Below are 10,012 nucleotides of genomic sequence, written 5' to 3' on the forward strand. Positions count from 1 at the left end.
TATTTGAAATTTCATTGTAATTTACTATTGTTAACATAAATAATTCGTGAATGTGTATTAATTGGTTTCGTGAAAATATGCATTAATTTTAAGCTTCATCACTAAGTATGTATACATGTATGGCTTGTTCCAGGCGTTAATCTCTGTTCTATGTTTACAGATGTTTTCATGTCTAAGACCTGGAAGGATGTTTCGAAATCATTCACGTTGGCCCCAGAACTGTTTTCAGCTGTCAGAGAAGCATGTTTAAACGGACGTGAGGTTTCCGAGATTAGGACGTACACATTAGCTTTTGAAACATTTAGTTAGTGGTGTGTTGAATGCAATTTGGATTTTTTGCCTGCAAACATTTCTTTGGTTGCTTTATACATTGCACAAGTTTCAAAGAATGATAAGAAGTACAGCAAATCTAAGTTGAACAACCTCTTTGAGGCTATTAAGTGGGCTCATACGATTGCTAATGTAACCAATCCATGTGATAACGCAAAAAAAGAAGTTATGTTTAAGTGAGAGTATTCGGTCTGTTTCCAAAACTGTAAATAAAAAGATACCGATTTCTTCTGATATAATTAAATTATTTGTAGAGCGTTATGCGTCTGAACACAGTTCTTTGGCTAATTTAAGAATTAGTTGTTTATTTGTTTTATCGTTTGCTGTTTTTTTCCCGTATCTTTGAAGCGCTTGCTCTAAAGAGATGTCAGAGGTAGGTAGGTAGGTAGGTAGGTAGGTAGGTAGGTAGGTAGGTAGGTAGGTAGGTAGGTAGGTAGGTAGGTAGGTAGGTAGGTAGGTAGGTAGGTAGGTAGGTAGGTAGGTAGGTAGGTAGGTAGGTAGGTAGGTAGGTAGGTAGGTAGGTAGGTAGGTAGGTAGGTAGGTAGGTAGGTAGGTAGGTAGGTAGGTAGGTAGGTAGGTAGGTAGGTAGGTAGGTAGGTAGGTAGGTAGGTAGGTAGGTAGGTAGGTAGGTAGGTAGGTAGGTAGGTAGGTAGGTAGGTAGGTAGGTAGGTAGGTAGGTAGGTAGGTAGGTAGGTAGGTAGGTAGGTAGGTAGGTAGGTAGGTAGGTAGGTAGGTAGGTAGGTAGGTAGGTAGGTAGGTAGGTAGGTAGGTAGGTAGGTAGGTAGGTAGGTAGGTAGGTAGGTAGGTAGGTAGGTAGGTAGGTAGGTAGGTAGGTAGGTAGGTAGGTAGGTAGGTAGGTAGGTAGGTAGGTAGGTAGGTAGGTAGGTAGGTAGGTAGGTAGGTAGGTAGGTAGGTAGGTAGGTACGGTAGGTAGGTCGGTAGGTAGGTAGGTAGGTTAGGTCAGGTAGGTAGGTATGTAGGTAGGTAGGTAGGTAGGGTAGGTAGGTAGGTAGGTAGGTAGTCGGTAGTAGTAGTTCGGGTGAGGTTAGGTAGGAGGTAGGTAGGTAGGTGGTATGTAGCGTTAGGTAGGTAGGTAGGTAGGTAGGTAGGTGGTTAGGTAGGTAGGTAGGTAGGTAGGTAGGTAGTCCTAGGTAGGTAGGTAGGTAGGTATAGGTAGGTAGGTAGGTAGGTAGGTAGGTAGGTAGGTAGTGGTAGTAGTTTCGGTAGGTAGGTAGGTAGGTAGGTAGGTAGGTAGGTAGGTAGGTAGGTAGGTAGTAGGTAGGTAGGTAGGTAGGTAGGTAGGTAAGTCTCGTGTTAGGTAGGTAGGTCGGTAGGAGTAGGTAGGTAGGTAGGGTTAGGTAGGTAGGTAGGTAGGTAGGTAGGTAGGTAGGTAGGTAGGTAGGTAGGTAGGTAGGTAGGTAGGTAGGTAGGTAGGAGGTAGGGTAGGTAGGTAGGTAGGTAGGTAGGTAGGTAGGTAGGTGGTCGGTGTGGGTAGGTAGGTGGGTAGGTAGGTAGGTAGGTAGGTAGGTAGGTAGGTAGGTAGGTAGGTAGGTGGGTAGGTGGGTAGGTGGGTGGGTGGGTAGGTGGGTGGGTGGCTGGGATTGGGTGGGTGGCTGGGATTGGGTGGGTGGGTGGTTGTATTTTGGGTGGGTGGGTGGGTGGTAGGAAGGTAGGCAGTTTAGGTAGGTAGGTAGGTAGGCAGTTTAGGTAGGTAGGTAGGTAGGTAGGCAGTTAATGTAGGTAGGTAGGTAGGCAGTTTTGGTAGGTAGGTAGGTAGGCAGTTTTGGTAGGTAGGTAGGCAGTTTTGGTAGGTAGGTAGGTAGGCAGTTTTGGTAGGTAGGTAGGTAGGTAGGCATTTTTTGGTAGTTAGGTAGGTAGGCAGTTTTGGTAGGTAGGTAGGTTGGCAGTTTTGGTAGGTAGGTAGGTAGGTAGGCAGTTTTGGTAGGTAGGTAGGTAGGCAGTTTTGGTAGGTAGGTAGGTAGGCAGTTTTGGTAGGTAGGTAGGTAGGTAGTTTTGGAAGGTAGGTAGGTAGGTAGTTTTGGTAGGTAGGTAGGTAGTTTTGGTAGGTAGGTAGGTAGGTAGTTTAGGTAGGTAGTTTAGGTAGTTTAGGTAGGTAGTGTAGGTAGTTTAGGTAATTTACGTAATTTACGTAATTTTTTAGTTCTTAAATGTTGGTTATAGATGTGCATTAAACTTAAGAATAACTGGTTGTGTATACAATAAAGTAAACATAATATTCCAAGATAAGTCGCATTAATTGTTTACGTTGAACAGGTAAACCTAGTTTGTATTCCCTAACTTTGGAACGTTCGCCCAATGTAATTGTCGTTCTATGTTCTGCCTGCCTGCCTGCCTGCCTACCCTACCCTACCCTACCCTACTCTACCCTACCCCCTACCCTACCCTACCCTACCCTACCTAACCCTACCCTACCCTACCCTACCCAACCCTACCCACATACCTACCTATCTACCTACCTACCTACTTACCTACCTACCTACCTACCTACCTAAAGTTTAATTAGTCTCCGATTTAATAGTTTTTAGCTCCACTGGCCACCAGTGTGGCCATACCACGTGGTCCGTGACGTCATTTTGGCTAGCACGTCAAGTACAAAATTATAAACATTGCCTCCGCTAAGAAACTTCAAATCCACGTAAGTATCTTATTATTTACTCTATTTTGACGAAATGAAGCACAGGCTATGGGAAAAGTTTAGCACTATTCCCGGTTATATAAATATTTGACACCAGATAAGTAGTTCAGTCTATCATGCGAGGCAAATTCCTAGTTTTTACGTTACAATTCACGACAAGCACATTTTAAATCTTCCAAAATATATATTTTATATTCCTTTTTGCAGTGCACTAATATATGCGGACGTGAATAATTCCATATAAAATTGGTTATGTCCGAAAAATATCTTAAAACACCATCTAATGACATTTCTAATGAACAACAACAATTTGGCAAACACGACAAGCAACGCAATTAAAGGCAAGCACAAGTCCATATTCGGCTAGAACGACTAGTATTTATACACCCGATCCTGTTTTATTAGCTACTACTAGTAGAAACTTATTAGACTTTTTAGACTACTACTACTAATAATAAAAGATGCCTTTCCTACCGCGGTAAAATTTATTAGCTACTGCCAACACTAATAAAAGATCACGGTTGGCCTGAATTATTTCGACCAATCAATCAAAAGCACTCTTTACGGCAACAAAGATGTAGGCATCCAGTTCTGTTGCAGTACCGACGGTAGACTACGTTCTAAATTTCTATATCATCACGATTAAGTTTTCGCGTATCTGCATGTTTATATCTGCATAATATTTAGCGACTGAAGACAATAACGATTGCTTTCACTGAAATATTGTTTCAAGGAATCTGATTGTGCTATAGACGTCTATTTTGGATTTAAGGCGTTATTATTTTCGACTGACCTACTTTCGCTAGGTCGATCTACACAATACTTTTTACTCAAACCAAACTGAAATGAAAACTGCTGGTGTACCCTAGTATGGTTAGCAACGATTGTACTTTAAGACCGGGATTTCTTTACCAGAGTATCGTATCGAAATATTCATTTGTCAATGTTTCTCTTGTTTCATGTTTCGTCCTCTAGCCTTTCGTCCTTTGTTTTTTAAGAAAAGCATTTTAACAAATTTCATCAAACTTCTAATTTGCCAAATCTTTAGATATTTTTCCATACCCCACCCACTATTTTAATGTTTCGTTTTTACCTACTCTACTGTAAACACAATAAACTCAAAATAAAGCATAAACACAAACAAATTTAATCAAAGAAACTAGGCTATTAACAAATCACAAAAAATCCTACCATATAAGTTATGCTTGGGCGAGTAGTTATATATGTGGGGCGAATCCTTATATAATAAGGGGCGAGTTTATATAGGGCGAGTCGTTCCCTATCTGGCTACATTACTAGTTCTTTTTGAATGCTCTGAGCTTGTATGGGTGCATACGGAGTGTCAATAGCTGTGAGTAACTATTTCACAACTGTGTTTATATTGTTTCTAAAATTTCACATTTTCGATTAAATGACCCACAGCCTTTTCACAAAATGACCAGGCTAGGGCATCTTCACAAATTTTGGTGAAAAACCCATGCAGTCCCATTTAATACACTGCTTTTTATATCCCCCACCAACAAGGATATGTGAATCGCAGCCATCCGTCCGTTCCAATTGTGTCCGGAGCATAACTTCATCATTTATAAAGCCAGTTTTATTAAACTTGCTACAAATGTTCCCCATCATTAGATTATGTGTCACCCTTAATTACCAGGTCCCTGGCCACATCCAAGGTCAAGGTTACACTTATAGGTCAAATGTCTATGCGGTCAAATGTTTCCATCCAGTTCATGTCCATAGCATAACTTCATTTATTAATATTAAGCCAATTTCATTAAACTTGCTGCGAATGTTCCCCATTGTTAGATGGTGTATCGCGCTAAACAACCAGACACTACCTCCAAGGTGAAGGTCACACTTAGGTAAAGCGTCTTTATATGGTACAATGTTTCCATCCAGTTCGTGTCCAGAACATGATGTTGTCATTTATTAGGTGAATTTCATTTAACTTGGCACAAACATTCGGCACCATTATTCAATGTGTCTTGCTTAAAGGGTTTCCTGCCTCCAAGGTAAAGGTCACACTTATATGTCAAATGTCCATAATGTTCTACACTTATTTATGTCAAGAGCATAATTTTGTTATTTTTAGCTTTTGTCCGCCGTGCGTCGTCCATCATCAACATTTTGCCTTGTGAACACTCTAGAGGCCACATTTATTGTCTGATCTTCATGAAATTTGGTCAGAACATTTGTCCCATTGATACCTCGACTGAGTTTTAAACTGGGTCTTGCTGGGTCAAAAACTAGGTCACTAGGTAAAAAAAAAGAAAACCTTGTGAACACTGTAGAAGTCACATTTGATGCCCAATCTTCATGTAACTTTGTCAAAATGTTTGTCTAAATGATATGTTGGTTGAGTTCAAAAATGGTTCCGGCCCATTAAAAAAAAAAACATGGCTGCCAGGGGGCAGGGCAGTATTTCTTATATGGCTATAGAGAAACCTTATGAACACTCTAGAAGTCACAATTTTTGCCCAATCATCATGAAACTTGATCAAAACATTGGTTGCATTGATATCTCGGACGAGTTCGAAAATGGTCCAGATCGGTGAAAAAACATGGCCGCCAGGGGGCGGGGCAGTTTTCCTTATATGGCTATGGTAAAACCTTGTTAACACTCTAGAGGCCACATTTATTGTCCAATCTTCATGAAATTTGGTCAGAAGATTGGTCTGTATGATATCTTGGATGAGTTTGAAAATGGTTGACTTACGTTTGCCTGAAAAACATGGCAGGCTGCCAAGGGGTGGGGCATTTTTCCTTATATGGCCATATATGGCTATAGTAAAACCTTGTAAACACTATAGAAGCCACATTTATTGTCCATTCTTAATGAAATTTGGTCAGAAGATTGGTCGCAATGATATCTTGAATGTGTTCAAAAATCGTTAAGTTGGCTTGAAAAACATGGTTGCCAAGGGGCGGGGCATTTTTCCTAATATGGCTATAGTAAAATCTTGTTAACACTCTAGAGGCCACATTTATTGTCCGATCTTCATGAAACTTGGTCAGAAGATTCATCCCAATAATAGCTTGGACGAGTTCAAAAATGATGCAGATTGGTTGAAAAACATGGCCGCAAGGGGGGCGGGGCATTTGTCCTTATATGGCTATAGTAAAACCTTGTTAACATTCTAGAGGCCACATTTATTTTCCGATCTTCATGAAACTTGTTCAGAAGATTTGTCCTAATGATATCTTGGATGAGTTCGAAAATGGTTTCGGTTGCTTAAAAAATATGGCCACCAGGGGGCGGGGCATTTTTCCTAATATGGCTATATATCATGCTGTAGAAAAACCTTGTTAACACTCTAGAGGCCACATTTATTGTCCGATCATCATGAAACTTGGTCAAATGATTTGTCCCAATGATATCTTGGATGAGTTTGAAAATGGTTCCGGTTGGTGGAAAAACATGGCCGCCAAGGGGGCGTGGCATTTTTCCTTATATAGCTATAGTTAAACATTGTTAACACTCTAGAAGCCATATTTATTGTACGATCATCATAAAAATTTGTCAGAAGTTTTGTCCTTATGATATTCTGGACAAGTTCGAAAATGGTTCCAGTTGCTTGAAAAACATGGTCACCAGTGGGTGGGGCATTTTTCCTTATATGGACTTATGAATCTTCATGAAATTTTGTCCGTATATTTGTTTAAATGATATCTTGGATGTGTATGAAAATGGTTCTGGTCTGTTGAAAAACGAGGAAGCCAGGGTGTTCACTAATCATGAAAGTTGGTAAGAACATTTTGTTCTAATGACATCATGGGCTGCACAGAACAGGTCAGTTCCTTTGAATCTCAGGTGAGCGACTTTGGGCCTTTCAGGCCCTCTTGTTTAAGCAAATTTAATTAAACTTGGTACAAATTTTTCCCATCATTAGAAGATGTGTCGCGATATAAAGCCAGGTCCCTACCTCCAAGGTCAAGGTCACAAAGGGCGAATGTCTATACATTGTACAATTTTTAGCTCACCTGAGCACAATGAGCTTTTGTGATCGCTTTTTGTCCGTTGTGCGTTGTGCGGCGTCAACATCTGCCTTGTTAAATCTTTAGAGGCCACATTTATTGTCCAATCTTCATGAAATTTGGTCAGAAGATTGGCCCAATGATATCTTCGATGAGTTTGAAAATGGTAATGTTTGCTTGAAAAACATGGCTGCAAAGGGGCGGGGCATTTTTCCTTATATGGCTATATATGGCTAAAGTAAAATCTTGTTAACTCTCTAGAGGCCACATTTATTGTCCAATCTTCATGAAACTTGGTCAGAAGATTCATCCCAATAATATCTTGGACGAGTTCGAAAATGATGCCGGTTGGTTGAAAAACATGGCCGCCAAGGGGCGGGGCATTTTTCCTTAAATGGCAATAGTAAAGCCTTGTTAAAACTCTAGAGGCCACATTTATTGTCCAATCTTCATGAAATTTAATCAGAAGATTGGTTTCAATGATATCTTGGATGAGTTTGAAAATGGCAACGTTTGCTTGAAAAACATGGATGCCAAGGGGCGGGGCATTTTTCCTTATGGCTATATATGGCTATAGTAAAATCTTGTTAACTCTCTAGAGGCCACATTTATTTTCCGATCTTCATGAAACTTGGTCAGGAGATTTGTCCCAATAATATCTTGTTATCTCAGGTGAGCGACTTTGGGCCTTTCAGGCCCTCTTGTTTGTTTAAGTTATCACCCGTCTTGTCGCGTTTTTTTATAGCTTTTCCGACTGTGTCGGCAACTGAACATACAGCATCGTTTAAGATCTTTTCTATAATGTCTTTCTTAACATTCAACTTCAGCTAACTTTGCAAACAATATGTTAAAAGCGTGTTTTTGCACGCTTTGCAGTTTTTAGGACTCTCTCTGGGCGCTGCCATTGTTTTTTGACAGATAGACTGTGCACGCCGCTTTTATTGGAAAAAATAGCTTTGCAAAACAAACCCGATAACCATTCAATATAAGCACCGAAAAGATCTTTATTACGCAAAAAGAACTCAATAAAAATTGATACGAACCGATGTAAAAATAATATTCGTAACTTGATTTTGTAATTCTTAATGGTACGCCAAGATTTTAAAATAAATACGTAACGGACTTGAAAATAATTCGTAATTACGAAAATACGACCCTTATCTGGAGTTCTGAAATATGAGTTTAAGATCCGATTCCAACACTTTTTATAATGACTTGCACTGAATTGTAATGACCTGTATTGGGTTGTTTTGTCCTGAATCAAATTATTCGATGCCAAGGCCCTGTTGGCGGAGAATATGTCTGCAACTGTGAAGTTCTTGTTTTATTTTCAAAACAACCTGTGGCTCTCAAAAGGAAAATTTTTAGCTGATAATCAACAGAAAAGATATTAATAAGGTATAGATCAATATGAATTTCATTTATATGGTGAACCATCATATATTCGCATCCAAAAGCTGATTGAATAAAGCGTTTGTGATTATAAAAAAGTGGGTATTTGGAATGAATTTAATGAAAACATCTAAATGCTAGGGGAGAAATCCGTTTTAGGAAACTTGTATTTTGCTAGGGGAAACAGCCTGTGTTCGGCTGTAAAAAATTGGGGGAAAATTCACTGATATAAAATTAAGAAACTCCCAAAACATTATCAGGAGAGAACACCTTATTATCAACAAAAATCCCTTATTTAAGGCAAATGACCATTTGCCTAACAGAAAAATAAAAAACAGAACATTAAAACATAAAACACAAAATGTGACTAAATCTGGCAGTGATTTTTTCGCTTTTATTATACCCCCAAAAACAAAGTTTAGGGGGGTATATAGGAGTGAGCTTGTCGGTTGGTCGGTCTGTCTGTCTGTCTTTCGATCCGTCCGTTATTAGTGTCCGCTCTCCAATTCAAGTTGTTTTCATCCGATTTTCACCAAACTTGGTCAGATGTTGTATCAAGATGATGTCTAGGTCAAGTTTGAATATGGGTCATGCCGGGTCAAAAACAAGGTCACGGGGTCACTTAGTGTGTTTTAAACATTTAGCATGGAGTCCGCTCTCTAATTCAAGTAGTTTCCATCCGAGCTTCACCAAACTTGGTCAGAAGTTGTATCTAGATGATCTTATGGCCATGTTCGAACATGGGCCATGCCAGATAAAAAAACTAGGTCATGGGAATAACAGTGGTAATTTTGAGCAAAAAAAATCACTGTCTGGGAACACGGTCTGACCTTGGAAAGGTCAATATAAAGCACTGGGAGGTTAAACAGATTTGAGAGATCCCAACCTTGGTCCAGCAATATACATGTAGTGAATGTACTAATTAGATATAAGAAAAGACACAAAACAAGACAACATTGAAAACTCAATGTTTTTAGAAGCTTGGGTCACCGCCTTGGAAATGTCAAAGGGTCATGTATGCACTACCGGTTTAAACCAGTTTTAACCGGTTTACAGGGATACCTAACCTCAGACTTGGTCCACAATTGACCATCGTACAAACATGTGTAAATAAACATTGACTTCATAGCATTCCTGTTCAAACAAGCAAATTCGTTGAATTGATATCCACCGCCAATATGCTTAAGGACACAAAAGTGTTTTATTTGACACTACAAAAGCATTTTTTTAAGATACAAAGGACCATACCTCTGTTATTAACAGATGTTGTACATTGCCATTTAGCGTGTATCATCCTCTTATCCATATATATACTCATACCAAGTTTCAAGGAAATCTGCCAAAGCACTTCCAAGATATGGCTCCAGACACAAAAGTGACGGACAGATGGAAAGACGGACGGACCAAAAGATGGAAGGATGGACGGACGGACAAGGCCAAAACAATATCCCTCCGCCTATAGCGGGGGAAAATTAAACAGAAATACGAGAGAATAATAATTTTATTGATTTAATTACACAATGGTTTCATGTGAAGCACCAGAACTGCAACTATTTAAGAAATGATGATTTGAAGTAAATACGAGTATGTACATAATTTAAGGCCAAGCCAAAGGCAGAATAATCGTCCAATTGTAAGGTTGTCCAACGAGAGCTG

Source organism: Dreissena polymorpha, chromosome 12 (assembly GCF_020536995.1).
Source record: "Dreissena polymorpha isolate Duluth1 chromosome 12, UMN_Dpol_1.0, whole genome shotgun sequence".
In the NCBI taxonomy this organism is placed as follows: Eukaryota; Metazoa; Mollusca; class Bivalvia; order Myida; family Dreissenidae; genus Dreissena; species Dreissena polymorpha.